This window comes from Canis aureus, chromosome 28 (assembly GCF_053574225.1).
Source record: "Canis aureus isolate CA01 chromosome 28, VMU_Caureus_v.1.0, whole genome shotgun sequence".
Classification (NCBI taxonomy): Eukaryota; Metazoa; Chordata; class Mammalia; order Carnivora; family Canidae; genus Canis; species Canis aureus.
This window is the reverse complement of record NC_135638.1, coordinates 9745080-9763666: the sequence shown is the minus strand read 5'-3', so window position 1 is coordinate 9763666 and position 18587 is coordinate 9745080. Positions and strand designations below refer to the sequence as shown.

At 40.8% G+C, this 18587-nt stretch overlaps 1 long non-coding RNA gene across 2 annotated transcripts in view; it reads right to left on the bottom strand.

Moving 5' to 3' along the window:
• Positions 1 to 5292: 5292 nt before the first annotated feature.
• Positions 5293 to 18587, bottom strand: part of LOC144300173 (uncharacterized) — a 44491-nt gene continuing 31196 nt past the window's right edge. The window contains exons 2-5 of one of the 2 annotated variants that reach the window (XR_013366767.1): positions 11242 to 11359; positions 10771 to 10891; positions 8023 to 8515; positions 5293 to 5529 (exon numbers count right to left, since the gene is read on the bottom strand). This is a non-coding gene — a long non-coding RNA (uncharacterized LOC144300173). The other variant, XR_013366768.1, reaches the window with a different exon arrangement.

The window sequence follows — 18587 nt, the reverse complement described above, 5'->3', positions numbered from 1 at the left end:
AAGTAAAGGAAACAAGACCCCTTTCCTTTTTTTTTTTTTTTTTTTTTTTTTTAAATTTTTATTTATTTATGATAGTCACAGAGAGAGAGAGAGGCAGAGACACAGACAGAGGGAGAAGCAGGCTCCATGCACCGGGACCCCGACGTGGGATTCGATCCCGGGTCTCCAGGATCGCGCCCTGGGCCAAAGGCAGGCGCCAAACCACTGCGCCACCCAGGGATCCCTCCTTTTTTTTTTTTTATAAATTTCTGCATTGGGAAAGATCTCCTTATCGCGCTGGAATGTCAGTAACAGATGTCCTCTGGTGGGAAAGAATGTCATAGGCCTCAGAGGGGAAGCTGCCAGGAATGAAGGTGGAGCCGGAGGCTCACGGCCTAGAGCTGGTTCTGGCACAGTGGGCGGATGAGGCTGACACCCTTGCACACCCAACCCCCTCAGGCTTGTTGATCCTGTTTGGGGATCAGTGGTCAAGTACGGAAACATAAATTAATGAGCCCCAGTAAATGGGTTTTCCAGCAGCCCCTGCAAGAATCAGGACCAACGCAGGCTTTATTGACAGAATAATATTGTTTGGACCTTGGACTTTGGAAACATCCAAGTGTTCAATAGGACACTGAGGGACAGTAACAGACACTGCGGGAGAGGAGCAGAACCAATGACGTGAATGCACCAGCCAGATGCTTCCATTTTCTGTCTGCCTGGCATTCAGAGGGAGGATTAATTCTTTTGAACTGAGTGGGTTTGTGGCCTTCTCGAACCGTTTACAGTGGGAGAACATGTACGCTGACCCCTCAAGAGAGCAACCTTAGACCTTCTATTACTGAGTTCCTGTTCCTAGACAGTTAAGGGAAGAACGAGGACTTATCTGATTATATGTTCAGCTGGTGAAGCAGGTGTCACCCATTTTTATCACGTGCTCCCACCTTCCCGCCGTGTGCAGGTATTGCGTTATCAGTCCCTGTTGGAGACGACAGTCCCCAAGCTGTGGGATTGCTACTAGCAGTGAAGAAAGTAAAGAATGCAAACGTTTAGCCCAGGGCTTAACACGCGGGGAATGGGGCTGCCACTCTCCAAAGTTCTTTGTGGTAGCAGCAGGGTGTTGGGGGGACAGACACATCTGTGTTATTGGCTCTGCCATCGGAAGCACCTTACAGTCTTCTTTGTTGGACCTTGCTTTCTCTTGCAAGGACCCACAGAAAGAATAGGCAAAAAGAGACTGACCTAGTGCCTCAGGGACAGCCAAGGAAGGAGAGCAGAAGAGTGGGAAAAGGCCCACGAAGGCCGCTGATTTAATTCTCTGAGCCTACAGGACTAGCCCCCTAAGGAAACCAGGCAAAAGTCCTAAAGCTGAACCTCCAAGCAGGACAGAGGGCCACTGTAGCTCCCTTAAAAAAAAAAAAATCCTGAAAAATGGGAAATGGGAAAGCAAGCACATTTCTGGGTGCTGGGTGGACACTGCACACCCTGCGAGAAGCTGGGCGCCCACCCAGGATGCCCCAGGCCGCAGTCCTCACCACACAACCCCCTTGGGGAAGCCAAGTGGCCACCCCGGGATGCTGGGCAGGCTGCTGGGAGGCCTGGTTTAACAAGGTCCAGAGTGTCCTCCAGCGCTCCCTCTCCTCCCTTCCCTGCAAACCTGCCCCTAGTGTCTGGCAATTGGTGCGTCAGCCCAGGGCTCTTCTTTCTTTTAGCTTCTCTGTGAGAAGTGGAGGCTTGTTAGCAGCTGCTGACTCCCCTTCCAGAGACGCAGCCCTTCGCGGTGGGAGCCCTGCTTCTTCACGTCCCTGCAGGGCTCCACACAGGGTCTGTGCCAACCTAGGCCTCGTTGTGAGTCGAAAGGGCGATGGTAAGAAGGGCCAGCCCTGAACAGAGATTTCCAAGCCATGTGGGGAGCTAAGGAATTGTTATTCTTGAGTGATGGCCTTGTCTTTTGGATCCATTTTTATGTTTTATTCACGATTGAGCTTCCCAGTGTTTGTCATACCAGGACACCGAGAAACCATCCGTCTCTTGCCTCACACAGGACTCTGAGTTACCACCGACACAGGAGTGGGTGTAAGGGGGTCAGTCTTCTTAATGATAGAACATTCCTCATTTTCTGTGCTTTCCCCTCACAGGTTTCCACCCTTTCCGTGGTATCTCACTCTAGTGCAGGGTTTCTCAACTTCAACACTATGGACATTTTATGCCAAGTGTATGTATTCTTAGTCATGGCAACCAAACATGCCTCCTTGGGGGCAAAATTACCCCTATGGAGAACCAGTAGGCTAGTGGAAGACAAAATGTTGGGGCAAAATTACCCCTATGGAGAACCAGTAGGCTAGTGGAAGACAAAATGGGTTAAGAGGAGGGATGCCAAGGGCTTGAGTCCAAGTCCTAATGCAATGGCCCTTTGCAGTGCTTTCTAAGTCTTATCTTTGATTCTGGAATGGGTTGTGCTCCTACAGTCTGAAAGCCACCTACTGCTGCTGGCAAGGGCTCGGGGAAGATTAAGCCAAAGCCATTTGTCTCATCCTGAGTGGACCACCAGGGCCCCAGGCTGTCTCTGTGATCCCATGCAGCTGTAGTTATGAAAACTCCTTCTTTCCAAGGCCTGAAATTCTTCTTTCTACTCTCCTCCTCCAACCCCTTGCCACCCAGCTATTATCAGGTATCCTCCCAGAGTCTCTGTTTGAGTATGTGAGCAAATGTGAGAATAGATTCTTATTTCTCATCTGTTTACCATAGAAAGAGCATATGATACTGAACCTTCCTTCCTTATCAATGAATCAGAGAGTTCTTCCTGTGGTCTATACAGAATATTCCTTTTTTTTTTTTTTTGGGTAAATAGCTGTTTTATGTTCCATCATGTTAAATGTATTGTAATTCATTTAACCACTCTCTCACAGATGCATGCTCGTACTGTTATATATATATATATAAAGGGTTATAGTGGAAAATTTGCATATACATCAAGAAGTGGAATTGCTTGGTGAAATATAATATGCATTTATAATTCTGATAGATAGTGCAAAATTGTTCTCCACAGGAGTTGTAATAATTTACCACCCTACCAACAGTACATGACAGCACTGATTTCTCTATAAACAGATCAACAGAGTGCCTCTACTTTGGATTTTTACGCATTGGTGGAAAATTGTGTTTCAGTGTAGTTTTAATTTGCATGCACCTTATTATCTATGAGGTTGAGTGTCTCCTCATATGTTTGGATCATTTTAATTTACTCTCTGTGAACCGTCTGTTCATTCCTCACGCATTTTTCTTTTGAGTTATTGGGTTTTTCTCCTGATTTTTTACAAGCTCTTTATATATTAGAGAAATTAGTCTTTTGTGATAGGAGTTGCAAATATTTTTCCCATATGTCGGTTGTCTTTTGAGGTTGCTTACAGTATTTATTTTCCTAAACTGGCTTTTAAAATAAATTTGTTTTTAGTCTAATAATTTTTCCTTAATGATTGTTGATTTTGAGTTATAAAAACATTCTCCTACATTTTTCTTCTAATTTTTTAGGATTTCATCCTTTATAATATTACATTTTTCATCTTGTGAAATTTATCCTGTTAGCTCAGTGTGCATTAAAGATCCAACTTTGTATTTGTATCCCAGGGGGTCACCCAGATGTCTAACACTATATACTAAAATATCCATTATTCCTACATTTATTTAAGATGGCACCATTATCAGATACTAAATTCCTTCTTATATTTGACTTTTTATTTATGTCTGGACTTTGTGTTCTGTTTTTTTTTTTTTTTTTTATTTTGTCTATTGATGCAACACTGCCTCACTGTTTTACATACACACACACACACACACACACACACACGTACTGTTTTCATATTTGGTCAGCTTGGGGATCCCTGGGTGGCTCAGCGGTTTAGCACCTGCCTTCCGCCCAGGATGTGATCCTGGAGACCCGGGATCGAGTCCCACGTCGGGCTCCCTACATGGAGCCTGCTTCTCCCTCTGCCTGTGTCTCTGCCTCTCTTTCTCTCAGTCTGTGTCTCTCATGAATAAATAAATAAAATCTTTAAAATATATATATTTGGTCAGCTCTTTTTCTTTTTTTTCAGAATACATTGGTTTCTCTCTAGTTTATTTTTTAAGGGTCTTTATTTTAAAAGAGAGCACACAAATATAATTTGTTCATGCTTCAACAGTGCCTCCTTCAACAGGAGTCAGGGGCTGGACTGAGGTTCAGGACTGCAGGCCATCTCTTGCTACATGGCCAGTCCTACAACCTACTTCAAGATCACTGACTTTCCTTTCACAAAATCCTCACATATTTGTTCATAGGATTTGTGGGAGTTTATGGGGTAAAAAGAGAAACACAAAGAGTAGGGGAAACCCCGCCCTTTTATTTTTTTTATAAACTTGGTCAATTTGAAGAAAATGCCAAGCAGATGGAGTATTAAGTTTGTAAGCTCACTCTTGAGTTCTTGAATGTAGCCAGAGTATCTCAAGCATTTGACTTTCAAATGTTTACCTTCAAGCAGAAGTACTCATTCCTCTGTTACTTTGTGCTTCTTTTTCCCTAGGTAACCTGTCTTACTTGAATAGAAGAAAAGATACGATGAGGATGAATGGTTCTTTTGGGTCCTTGCTATCCTCAGGAAGGTCTCTAACCTGATACCCATTTTCATGGAAAGGAAGTAGGTCAAGATCCCCTGAGAAAGTAGATCTACCCTCTTCTACAGTCACTTATAAAAGATCTTGCCATTCCTTTACCAACCTTTTGAAACTCGTATTATTGAAATGGTCAAGTTCAATGTCTTCTGTGTGCATGCCAAAGCCAGACTACAAATGCATCTATTACTCCTTCAGGCCCATTTTTGTCAAGCTGGTACCGAATAAGAGGGGATATTCAGAATAAGAGTGGGCACCCGCACACCTTGGCATCAGAGCATAAGCACACAATTACTAATGTGAGAAAATAAGTGTAGCTTAGGAAAAATCAAGAATTCCAATTCCGATGACTCATGATGATGGCATCATTTAACTCTGTGAGTCCCAGACTTATCCTGCATTTTAAAAATATATTATGCATTTGTCCTTTCTTTTTATAGAATGTAAGTTAAGAATTCATAAGGCATGATACTTACTTTGAAAGCCCCAGCTCACCCCAATTCATGCCAAAATTGATGTTTTTCTTTCCAAAAACTATATTTTGTCTGAATTAAAATTTAAAAATGATTGATTGATAATCACTATCTTTAAAGACTATGAAAATAACAGCACCTTTAAATTAATCCTTTATGTGTTCAATTTTCAACATGTTAAAACAACAAAATCGCAGAACCCTTTGATTTCCTTTATTTTGAAGATAACACATTTGCTTCATTTTAATCTTTAGAGAACATTAAGTGGTATGAAAACGATGCCCCTGCGGGGCCCCTGGGTGGTGCAGTGAGTGAGCTTCTGCCTTTGGCTCAGGTCGTGATCCCAGGGTCCTGGGATCGAGTCCCACTTCTCCCTCTGGCTGTGTCTGTGCCTCTCTCTCTGTGTCTCTCATGAATGAATAAATAAAATCTTAAAAAAAAAAAAAAAAAGAAAGGAAAGTTAGGAGCCTCAGGCTCATAAGGGACAAAGGAAAGAATGGGCACGCTGGAGGTATGCTGGGGAGTTAAGCACCCTTCTACCCCTGAGTCTGTGCTGTCAGAGACATCTTAACTGCTTTGCTCCTCAGGCAGCTACCTCTGCAAATGGAAGTTACCATGCTGAGGTCCTGCTGTGCCAACAACAGTAAAGGAGACACAGTCTGTTGCCCCTGTTAACTTGTGAGCCCCTTAAGGTCAGTGACCATACTTTTTTTTTTTTTTTTTTTTTGAGATCCTACTTTCTTAATTTTGCTTTGCTTCTTCCAATCCCAGCTTCCTGCCTGGCACAAAATAAACTGGCAACACTTTTAGAATCATCCTTGATTCTCTGACGAGTCACATGGTTTCTCTTCACAGCGCAGGCACTCATATGTAGCTTCCTACAGTTCACGGTCATGCCATGTCCTAGATTTCTTCTCTAAAAATGAGGGCAAAAACTTTATTAGTGCCGTATAAGGCATTTTAAGCTTTCTTTACCATGTTCTTACCATGAGCGATTTTCTTAGAAGTTAAGCTAAGAGCAAAAGAAATGTGTGGGGGAGTGGGGTGGGGTGGGGTGGGGTTGGTGGGAGGCTGGGGTGAGGGTGGGTATCAACAGATTCTAGCAAGACCATCTGACCTCAGGACCTTTGCATTCTGAGAGAGGTTTCTCCCAGCAAACAATTTAAAGACACATCACCCAGCTATATAGCTTGTCCTCTATGTTCTTTGTGCCCTTATCGGACTTAATGGAGAGTTAGGGACCTTCACATTAATGCTGTTTATTAAAAGTCTGAGTTCAGAGGATACATTTCTTATCTCTTCCTTGCTATAGTTGGCTTTAAATATACAAAAAAGAATCACAGTGTTTGCATCAGCACACCTTAATCCTTATTCCTGGGCCATGACCCTGCCTGTTTCCTCTCATTTCTCTGGGGCAATTTGGTTGCTTCAGCTCCTTTTAGCTCATCCAAGCATTACCTCAGCATCATCACCGTGGCCCCTATTGCCCACATTAGAAAGATCTCTATGTTCTATTTTAGCTCTTCTTCCCCAAAGGTATGGCATAAATATGGAATGTCAGACTTGTGCAAAGTGCCTACATGCTCTTATTTACTCTCACTCAGTCTTTAGTGGATAGTTGGTGTAAGGCCCCACGTTTCCCATCTATTAAAAAGAGAATTGGTGGTGTGCTTAAGCAGAATATGTTATTGCCTACATAGTGGAGCTTCAAGGGTGAGAAGATGAATCTGTCTCTCACCACTGAATGGTGCCTAAAATTTGACTTTTGGAGTACTATCCCTTTATCTTTAAGCAATAGTAAACAGCAGAATATGGAAAAAGTAGGAAAGGAATGAATGTTTTTGAAATCGATTATGCACCTGGCATTCTTTTCACACAGAATCACTTAGCAGTACCTTATTCATTTAATATATTCAAGAAACTGTGAAATAGATATTATTATACCTGTTTCATGGAAGCAGAAACTGAGGCCTAGCCAGAACTTCAGGTCACACAGTTAGTAAGCATGGAACCAACCCCAGTACACAGTCAGTAATTAGGGAAAACAGAATTTGAGCAGTGTGCCAAACATCAAACTATTTTCTCCCGTCATATTAGGGGAAGAACCTCAGCAGGTTTCCCAGGTGGGAAATAGCATCCCTAGGAAAGAGGCGATTAGCACAAAGCACGGGGGAGGAACACGGCTGGGTATGATGTGGGCGATGTCTGCAGAGTGGGTCTCTCTTGGGACCCTGGTGAGCGCACGCGTGCAAATGTAGACCCAGCACAAGAACTGTACGTATGGGATGCTGGAAGTCACCGCGTCCAGCTACCTCCCCTCACTGCACATGGAGAAACAGACAGGAGAGGACTTGCCCAGGGAGACAGCAAGGTAGAGGCAGAGCTAAATCTGTAGCTGTGCACTCCAAGCTCCCAGTTTCTCCAGCTTCTCGAACTCTTTACCTTCTTAAAGAGCTATCTTGGGTTGCTACTCTCGGTCCATACTTCAAAGTCCATCACTTAATAATATGCCAGCTTCCTGCAACTGTACAAGTGAATTGTGAGGAGTTTTGTATGTATGTATGTATGTATGTATGTATTTATTTATTTATTTATTTATTTATTTATTTATTTATTTATTTTCTGGATGACTCCAACTCCTTTTACCCAGAAGTACATTAAATCTGTATAAATTACTCATAATGTACACTGTAACCTTCACCCCTATACATCTATCACAATTGTACACGTCGCAATATCAGTAAGGGTGGGAGGCCAGCTTCGTTACACCTGCACGACTCCCAGAGCTTCCACGTTTTCTACTCAGCCTTCCTCTACTTATTTTCTAAGATATTAAGAGCATGTTTTCACTAGTCCAGAATGAAGAGGACAGAACAAAGCCCCAGCTTAGAGAGTTAATTATAGCTTTTAATTTCATATTTACCTCTTCATAAAGTCACTCGCTGACTTAGAACGGTCTTATCCAAAATTGCCCGCAGCTCATATTCCCTCACAGCTTCCCAGGGCTCTGCTGACTCATAGCATAAAATCCCTTTACTTTCCAGAGCCTCAGCTTTCTCATTTGTGAACTGAAGTGGCTGATACAGGCCAGCTTTGAGGCGCTTTTGTGACAATCAGTGAAAAATGATAGCGAGCTATAGTGTAGCTTACTTGCACTCAGAGGATAAGGCTATTCTCCAAGACCTAAATGACTGTTCAGATCAACAATCAATAGCTCATTAGATTCAACATTTCCTATGGTTTTGTTTCATAATTCTATCAAAAAATTTAACATAAGAGGGGAAATGAACTTGTGCCCTCTTAAAAGACACTGGAAAAAGGTTAATTTCTTGTGTAGAGTTCTGGCCTGAAGAGGGTCGCATTAGGTGCAAGTAGATCACAAAATGAACCCTCCCATTTTGCAGGATCATCAGACTCTATAAAGAAAGGAAAGAGAAATTGAATTATCACACAGGATTGAGACACCCGAAAGTAGATATGAAAAAAATTCTCTTTCTCTGCATATATTTTCTGTAATTTCTTAGTTACACTCCTTTTGTTGTTGTTGTTATTTTTTGTTCCTGGGTAGGGAAATTATCATAAAGTAGTTGTGATGTGTGTACACGGAGGATGTTACATATTAGATTTGAAAGGACAAATGCTTAATGCTTATTGTTTTAAAACAACTTCATTGCTGAATCATATTGACAGGGATTAAAGTTATTTTGTGTTCAAAATAATTCCTCCAGGAAGCATTCACAGACCATTTCCATCAGTGTCACTCTCCCACGTTACCTTTGTGCCTCTTTTGTGAGTCTATTCTTGCTATTTACTTGGCAATTTATGGTGTTGGTTTGCAGGCTGTCTCCCTTACAGAATGCAGGTCTGAGGATTTTTTTCTGTCTAATCTTACTTTCAGAATTATATCTACTACAAAATGGATACTCGAAAAAAAGCTTGTTGACTCCATTAATGGATTTGTGAGTAGGTGGATGGATGGTACCAGACTAGAAATATAGAACTGACCATGAGAGGCTAGTGTTTGGCATGTGGAGAGTAAAGCAGCTTCTAGTGTAACCAGTTAAAATAAACTTGTAACCAGTGAGATCATTGTGGGCATGAAGGAAATGTGTTAAAAGAATGCTTCTCAAACTTCAATGTATATATGAATAACCTAGGGATCTTATTTATTTATTTTATTTATTTTTTAGAGGTTTTATTTATTTATTCTTGAGAGACACACAGAGAGAGAGGCACAGACACAGGGTAAAGCAGGCTCCAAGCAGGGAGCCCGACGTGGGACTCGATTCTGGGTCTCCAGGATCACGCCCTGGACTGAAGGCAGCGCTAACCGCTGAGCCACCAGGGCTGCCCGGGATCTTGTTTAAATACAGATTCCAATTCACTACATCTGGGATGGGGCCTGGGATTCTCAATTTCTTTCTTTCTTTCTTCTTTCTTTCTTTCTTTCTTTCTTTCTTTCTTTCTTTCTTTCTTTCTTTCTTTCTTTCTTCTTTCTTTCTTTCTTTCTTTCTTTCTTTCTTTCTTTCTTTCTTTCTTTCTTTCTTTCTTTCTTTCGCACAAGGTGGTGAGGGCAGGGGCAGAGAGAGAGGGGGAGAGAGAGAATCTTAATCCACGCCCAGCACAGAGCCTGATGAAGGGCTGGATCCCACCACCCTGAGATCATAACCTGAGCCAAAATCAAGAGTTGGATTCTTAACTGACTGAGCCACACAGGTGCCCCTGGGATTCTGTTTCTACCAACTTCCCAGGTGATGCTGATTCTGTTGGTCTGTGTTTGAGTGGCAAGACCTAGGACCCATTTTAGAGAAGTAGATGGCAGTATGATGGAGCAGCTTTGAGAATGGCCAAAACTGAGCACAAAGTAAGCAGGGCCCTGCGAATGGGATTCCAATGGATTCTTGTAATTTGTGGTAGTTCTGTAAAGTCACTGAACACTGAATTAGCGAATACTGAACCATGGCTCCTAGGGGAAATATAGAGCTGGGTTCCTGTGAGCCTCTGGTTATAGTACTTTTGCCAAGCAATCAGTATATAACCTTATTGTATGTGCTTTTCTGTTTAAAGACACTTTAATATATATTGTTGATTCATTAGCATTAACCTCATGGCCATCAGCACTATACCTCAGGCCTGGATGAAATTTATCTAACACACGTATTTTCTCTGTAAGGCACATCACAGCCTTCTTGCACTTAGGAAACCTCAGACAGCACTTCTGTACTATGCGTAGGAGCCAAGTAAACAGCGAAATCCCCAACAAAAAGCACAAAAATCATAAATATTGCAGTAAATGCACTGAAAAAAGATACAGACTTCCAGTATGAGAGCTGAACTAAGAAGGCAGATGTCACCTTGTTTGACCTCAGCTGGGAACTTGCAAATTGGGTGACTCAAATGTTTTGCCTCTCGGCACATGTCTGCTACTGACCGTGAAAATGTCATGAATATTGAATTTGGGGTTACAAATAGATTTTAGCAAGTAGGTGAAATTACAAATATGGAATCTGAATAATGAGGATTGACTATATAATATTCAGATGTGGGATAAGCCAGAAAAGACATAATAACCTGAAACTAATGTAACATTGTGTGTCAAGTATACTGCAGTTAAAGATATGTGTATGTATATACATATATATACTTTTAAAGACATGATAATTGCACCAACCTCAGCAGAACAATAGCAGAAAGCTTCAGGACATTGTGCTAAAATAACTGGATTCTTTTGAGAAACCACCAAGAAAGCCTGAGAGTCTCACCGGGCAGCAGGCAGGAACTACTGTGACATTCTGAAAGAGAGAAAAATTTCTTAGTCTCAGGACAATGCAACAAGTCCAGCAGTAGCCACATTTCAGAGTTGTGTGGGGGAAATGAAGGCACTACGATTAGACAAAACAGTACTGGTGTTACCATGTAGTCATTAGTTAGAGAAGTATCTCCCAGTCAGCATTTCTTAAGCTTTCCCAATAGAGTTCCTCTAATAGCAGAGGAGAGTCAAAAATGTATTCCCAAGAGCCTGGCTTAACAAGGTCCAGAGTGGTTTTCTAGGTCATAAAATATCTGGACTTGTTGTAATCTAAATTGTTTCATATTATTTACCACCAAAGAAACCGATCTCCCATCAAGAGGGACTTCATACCTTCTCATCCTCCTGGCACACATCTTGGCCTCAGGGGGCCCATCAATCAGCATGGGTACCGGCCATCTGGATCAGTGGTTGGCAAAATACTGCCTACGGACGAAATCTGGCCCACCACCTGTTCCAATAAATGGAAGTTTTGTTGGAACACAACCGTACCCCCTCATTTAATATTGCCTATGGCTGCTTTCATATTGTGATGGTGGAGTTGAACAGTTGTAACAGAGACTATAAGGCCCACAAAGCCAAAAATATCTGCCATCAGGCTCTTTACAGAAAAGTTTGCCCACTTCTGGTCTCAATTAATATGTTTCTTTTTCTTAATAATTGATATTATTATTTTCCTAACTTAAGTAAAGAGGTCCTTCAAATGTTAAAAATGAGGCAAGCCTGAATTCGTTAGATCCAGCTGATTATTAGCTCAGATATCGATTTCTATGGTGTGAGTCAGATTTTCAATTAAACAGGCTCGTGTAACTCAAGTGAAACCAAACAGGGCCCAGGCTGGCTAACGTGAAAGAGCTTTACCAGCCTGAGCTTGAGCCTGTCCCTCCTGACTGGGAGAGCCAAGGATGGTTAACATCATGTAAATGCCTCTGTCAGTAGGCTGTTGTGTAATGGGTGATGAACAATGGGAAATTAGTGTTTGGACTACATAACACTGCTAAATATGAATTAAAATAAGGAATTTAAACACGAAGCAGGAGAGGGCACAAAGAGAGAGAAGTATCCGTGTGCAGGTCTATTGGAGGGATTTGGGACCCTGGAGCCTGGCAGTCCGAGGTAGTCGAGAGCAGAACCAGCTAGGGCAGAGTTCAAGCAGAGCTTTGAGAAAATGCTGAGGGCTTAATCTGGGATAAATGTGACTGACAAATCCAAAGGACAGACATTGAGCTAAAAATAGGAGATAAGCCAAGGGAAAGGAAACATAGATTTGAAACAGAGCAAGAAGAAGTGTGACAGCAAGGCTAGGAAACATCTAAAAGTTTGCATCATAAAGAAAAGAAAACTAGCCTGTCTTTAGTGGCTTTAGGGTTAATGTTTGGAGTTTGGGCAACTTGAATCAGTTGGAAGAAATTGAAGGAGGGCTGTTTGCTCAATAAATAAAATTTTCAGAATGCTTCTGAAATTTTTGTATCTGTATCTATTTCTATATTCCCCTCAACCCCCAAGGATTCAGGGCAAGACTTAGAGAACCACACAGAAAAGACTTATTCTTCAGGGATTGGGAGGTGGATAGTCCCAGGAATTGGCAAGTGGAAAAGTAGAATGGGATTTGTAAGATAAAGGACATTTTTTGGAGCAAAGATTTAAAACTTGCTTCTGGAAGGCTTTGGCTTAATGGAATTTATAGAGAGATTCATGTTGGGAAAATCTCAGTTTTTTTTTTTGTTTTGTTTTTTTTTCCTTAAACTAGGTAATATGGTTTCTATGATACCTATGTGAAATCTGATTGGCTGTTTATATTGCCTGTCCCAAGACTTTCACATCTGGGAAATGCACTCTAAATAGGTGTTCTTCCCTCCTGTCCCCTGCAAATAAAATGATTGGGCTCATTATGGTTGTTGATTATCCACTGTTGACCAAAGGTACAGAAAAATAAAAGGACAAGGATTTCTGTTTGAACAAGGGGTCATGTTGTTCCCGTTGCTTCCCACAGGCATAGCCATGTTGATGAATGGAATTGGCTTTAGGACGAAGATGACCTAGAAGGTAACTAAGTGGAGCTCTTGCTGGCATCATTAAACCACTGGTATACTCTATACTAGACTTCCATTTCTATGATAGGCCAAATTTCTTTTTTGTTCAGGTCATTTTGAGTTGGAATTTATGTTACTTCCAGCCGAAATCATACTGACATACACTAATATGTGCCAAGTTCTCTTCCAGGCACTGAGGCTGTAATGGCAAATATGAGCCAGACAAGGGCTATTTGGGAAGACAAAGAAACCAGATGATTTTAGTAGAATAATCTATGATTATTGTTAGATCCCTAAATTCTGATTATACTGCCCATGCTATCCTTGATGGAATGATTTGCATTTAGGGAGGGGATAGATCCTGGGGAGTGGGGATGAGGATGGGGTGGGAGAGACAATAATAAACCCATAGTAAGAATTAATGTTTCTAAAGGTGAAGAGAGGTAGATACACATGATGAAGACTGGGTAGACATCAGTGATGGGGGGGATGCTATGGCAGGGGAGACAAGAGGGAAATAAAAGGATGTTTCCACTACAGAACCTTTGAAAGAAATTCAGAAGGAATATCCAAGAATGTTGATGAAAACCAGGAGACTATAGAATCAAGCCAAGATAAGAGTAATTAAAGAGGCAACGGTCAACTGTGTCAAAAGCAAGCTAACAGACCAAGAAAGATGCAAACTGTAAATTGTCCACTAGATTTGACAAGAAGGAGGTCATTGAGAACCATAACAAGGTAGTTTCTGTGTAGACAGAGAGGTAGATATCAGAGGGAGTGAACTGAACAGGGAAATGAGGTTAAGAAGTGGAATTGGAGGCTTGATTATTTCTTGAAGCAACTTAGCTGGGAAAGGGAACAGAGAGATATGGATGGCTGTGTACATTTGATGGCAAGATTTGAAAGTTCCATAGGAAATTCTGTTTGGCCCTCTTGATGAAGACCCTTCTAATATAGAGGAATGATTGAGTTCCTTTGGGTCTGGTTCTGGGCCCCTATCAGACAACTGGTGTTTGGAAAGGCCTGTTGTAAAAGGTCCACCCTACGATTCACACGCTGAACAATGGGGATTAAATGGACCGGCCAGGATTTCTCAATAGTATACTCAATTTGTTGAGTTTGGCTGCAGAAGTCATGGCTTTTCATTCATTGTGTAAAGCTGTTGTTTTAAGTACCGCTGTCAGCTAGATGTGCTTACTCCACAGTTTTAAATCAAGTTCACAGCTTATTCAGCAACATGTAAATGTTTGTTTTTAATTGCCACTGTTTTATATATAGATGATTGGGTAATCACACTGGTCCCACCACACACACACAGAGAAAAACCTCTCCAAACACTTGGGTCTACTCCTTTTAGTCTTTTTGCTATTCTTGTATTTATTAGTACCTCCCATGTACTTCACAAGGCCTGCAAGCCAACATGACCAGTTATAAAATGTGAGGTTTAGGCTTCTCGCCAAGAGCTGAATACATTTGAAAAGGTAACCCATACAGGCAGAAGTCCTTTTGAACCCATCTCTCCCACTTACTAGAAGTGTGGCTTGAGCAAGTTATGTGACCTCTCCAAGCTCAACATCCTCACTTGTAAAGTAGAGATCATTAGATGAAGTGAGTTCAAACAAGTAAAGTGTTTGGCTTAGGGATAACAAATATTCAATAAATAGATATTGTTCCAAAAACAAAAATGAATAATTTAGATATTTACTATATAATAACCCTGCCCAATACATATACATTCATGAGTTTGCATCAGTCACTTTTGAAAAAATGAAAAGCAAAAGGTAAAAATTGTTTTAATAATATATATAACCCAACATATACAAAATGGTAATAATTCAGCATGAAATAAATTTAAAAATTATGAATAGGGCACTTTATATTATTTTTTATGCCAAGTCTGGGAAACTGAGTATGCATTTTATCCTTACAGGACACCTCAATTTGGACAAGGCACATTTCAAGTGCTCGGTGGTCACACCTTGCTGGTGACTACCATACTGGATGGTTCAATTACAAACATTCTCAGAGGATCATTGGAGGCAGGAGCCACTGGGACAAGAATGTGGAAGAAATAAGGCATATTCAACCCTTTTTTTTTTTTAGTAGGGAAACTTTGGCAAGAGCACAACCTCCACGTCCAGGGAAATTTCTACTACCCTTTGAGTAACTCTCATGTGCTCTTTGAAATATGAAAAACTGTGAATATTTGGGAACACGATTAGAAAAAAATACCCATTAGGAGGACTACATGACTTCCTCATTAATTTCTAGTAGTTGATCAAACATTATTTGCTTATTCTCTTACTCTATTGGACTCTAAGGACTTCTTAGCACTACCTATAAGCACAGCGACCATGGATTTAAAATACTTTGAGTTTGAAATTAGTTTGTTCTTTGTGCCAAAAACTGATGAGCATTTGAAAACACAACACTCTGACACTTTGCAGGTATTTCGAAGGCTCAAAAAATTCAAACTTAAAGGGAGGGAAAAAACTAAACTAAAAGTTGGTAAAGAATGATCATTTTTAAAAAAAGTCTTATTTAGAGCTAAATTCCTAAAAAGAAACAATGAGCCTGTGGGCAACCTGTGTTTGCTTAATTCACTTGCGTTAAGAAAAAAGAAAACATTTCCCAAAGAACATGTGTAATATTCTTAGATGTGGGATATGATCTGAAACATTTTTTAAGATGTTCACTCCAAGTACATCTGCTCCTTGGCCTCCCTTGGCTCTTCCAGTGGCCTCTTTACCTTCTTCACCACTTTTATAGCACCTTATGTTAGCAGTGAGTGCAAAACAACCAGACTTACCAGGAACAAGTTATTTTCTTAGCATAAAAAAATTGCTGCTTTTCTTTGTGCTGATAGTTTATTTATGGCATTTAACAGTTCACTTCGAGTCAAGCCATAATTTTGGAGTGCATGAATTAACTCTTTGGGGGCATGCTAAGGATGAAATTTCTTTAACTAAAACGTTATTTCCCCATGACGTATATGCTTTTAAGGTAAATGCTGAGTCATTTATGATACATTAAAGAGAAGTCTTTCTTCTTCCAACTCCACCCTCCTGGATTGGAAATAAACGTGACAAATCTCACGTAGAGATCATTTCTGGAGGTTTTCCAAGTCTGAGACTATGGGAAAAGAGGCCATTTAAATTACTGCAGCCTACTGCTCCACCACATAAGTGCCTGGATCAGCAATATCAGCCACACCTCAGAAAGGGAATCTCAAGCTCCATTCAGGCCAATCATATTAGAACCTGCATCTTAATAAGATCCACTAGAGGATTCTAGTATGTATTACTAAATAATAAAGTTACTATTACCAGTCTTCAAATTAAAATGAAGTTTTCATATTTAACCACTTAACTAACTTTAAGATTTCCCTTACAATAATGTATAATACTATGCTGATTTCTAAAAATACCTGTGACTTGAATGTTAGTTTAATAAATGTGTTTTCATGCAACCTACAGGTATCATTGTAATCTCTCCAGGTTTAAAGCTGTTCTTAGTACTATGCCTTTTTCGATAAGGCCTGGGTGTGGCTGGGTTTTTTTAGACTCTCCTGGGGAAGCTGATATGCAGCCAGGGCTGAGAGCCACCATTCGGTCTCCAGGAGATCTGATCCAAACCTTTGAGGTCTTGGTGGGATTCGGAACCAATGTGACCCATCTCTCTCTCTCTCTCTCTCTCTCTCTCACTCTCGCTCTCTCCCTCTTTCTCTTTAATATAATTTTAGCTCAGGTTCATTTTAAATGTGTGACCGTCCCCCTGGGGACTGATACCTGTGAGGGTTTCTTTCTTGCTTTTCCTTGTTCTCTCTGGTTTTCAAGGTCTCAATCATATCCTGAAAAAGCAATCTATAGTTCTTCTGCCCCAACTTCACTCATTAATCATTTCCTTTTACATTTCTGGTCTCTTTCCAGCTTTCCAGAATCTTTCTGGAATCCAGGAGCCTGAAAATAGCATCCCAGATGTGTCTACCTCCGTTTTCCTCCCTCCCTTCCCTGTGATAGTCTTCAGAGACAGCCCAAAATAGCACTGGCCTTTTCTTGCTGGGACTTCAACATTCTCAGGCAGTTTTGAATTTTTTAAATGAAAAAAGATCTGGTATAGCTAAATTAGATCTCTAATAATTCAGATCACGGATTGATTTTCTACAGAGCCATAAGTTATATTTAAAAACTAGAGATTCTATTGGAAAGGTAGCTGAGCTCAGAATACAGTAAGTTTCAGCCTGCTTCTGCTCTCCAGCCTGGATCAATGTGTGTGAGAGGCATCTCAGGGCTTGTTTCTGTGCTTGGGCATAGAGCTGATGATACCCCATCCTGTTATCTTGACTTTAAAAATGGGGTTTTTTGGATGAATAATATTAAAAAAATCCGAAGAATAACTTTTAAAAAATCAGAGAATGGGGGGATCCCTGGGTGGCGCAGCGGTTTGGCGCCTGCCTTTGGCCCAGGGCGCGATCCTGGAGACCCGGGATCGAATCCCACGTCGGGCTCCCGGTGCATGGAGCCTGCTTCTCCCTCTGCCTGTGTCTCTGCCTCTCTCTCTCTCTGTGTGTGACTATCATAAAGAAATAAAAATTAAAAAAAAAAAAATCAGAGACTGGTGAATTTAACCCAACTAAACTAATTCTATAAAAGAAATTTAAAAAAAATTATTATCTTAAAAACAATTCTAGTCAATGGCCTTTCCATATATTTTGGTCCATATTTCACAACTATGGACCAATGTGGATTTAAGAATATAGCTTTTAGAATGACCTATATATTATATTTCTATCTGCTTGATTTGGGGACTGTTTTGAAAAGACCTTAGTACAGACATTTTTTTTTTTAAGGATTTTTATTTATTTATTCATTCATGAGAGACACAGAGGCAGAGACACAGACAGAGGGAGAAGCAGGCTCCCTGAAAGGAACCTAATGCGGGACTCTATCCCAGGACTCAATCCCAGGACCCTGGAATCATGACCTGAGTCAAAGGTAGATGCTCAACCACTGAGCCACCCAGGTGCCCCAGTAAAGACACTTCTAAGAGAAGAAACAAAAACTATTATTTTCTATTTATTATCCTATGTCTAGGTGATCTAGAGTGCTGGATTCTATTTCAGGAATCACTTTGGATCTTTTTACCCACTGGCCCAAGCTTCCCCTCACTTTGGGTTCCGGGCTGAAAGATATCTACAACCTATAATCTATTTTTCCACTTGGTCAGTCTTCTAGTTTGATCTTTAATAATTCACATCTGCATTGAGCAGCAAGATAGGAAGGCATGTCAAGTGAGCACAATGAGAAAACTGATTTAAAGATGGGAAAGAGCATTAAAGGATTGCCTTGGATCTTGAATTCACTGTGAAAAGAAGCGAAAGTGCCCAAGGTCTTGGATTCATGCAACTTCTTCCACCAATATCTTGGCCAGCCAAAAGACCTCAAATCAAGCAGGCTGGTATAATTTGCCAAGAAATGTACTTTTCAGGAAAGTGCCTTAAGGATAAAGATTAAAAGCACTTTATGAGACCTTACAGGCAATACTATCATTCAAAGGCATGCTTAAAAGTTAAACTTTTACTAGAAAACCATATGAATAAAAACAAGATCATCAAATGCTTTAAGTACAAATTATCAAGATTTGAAA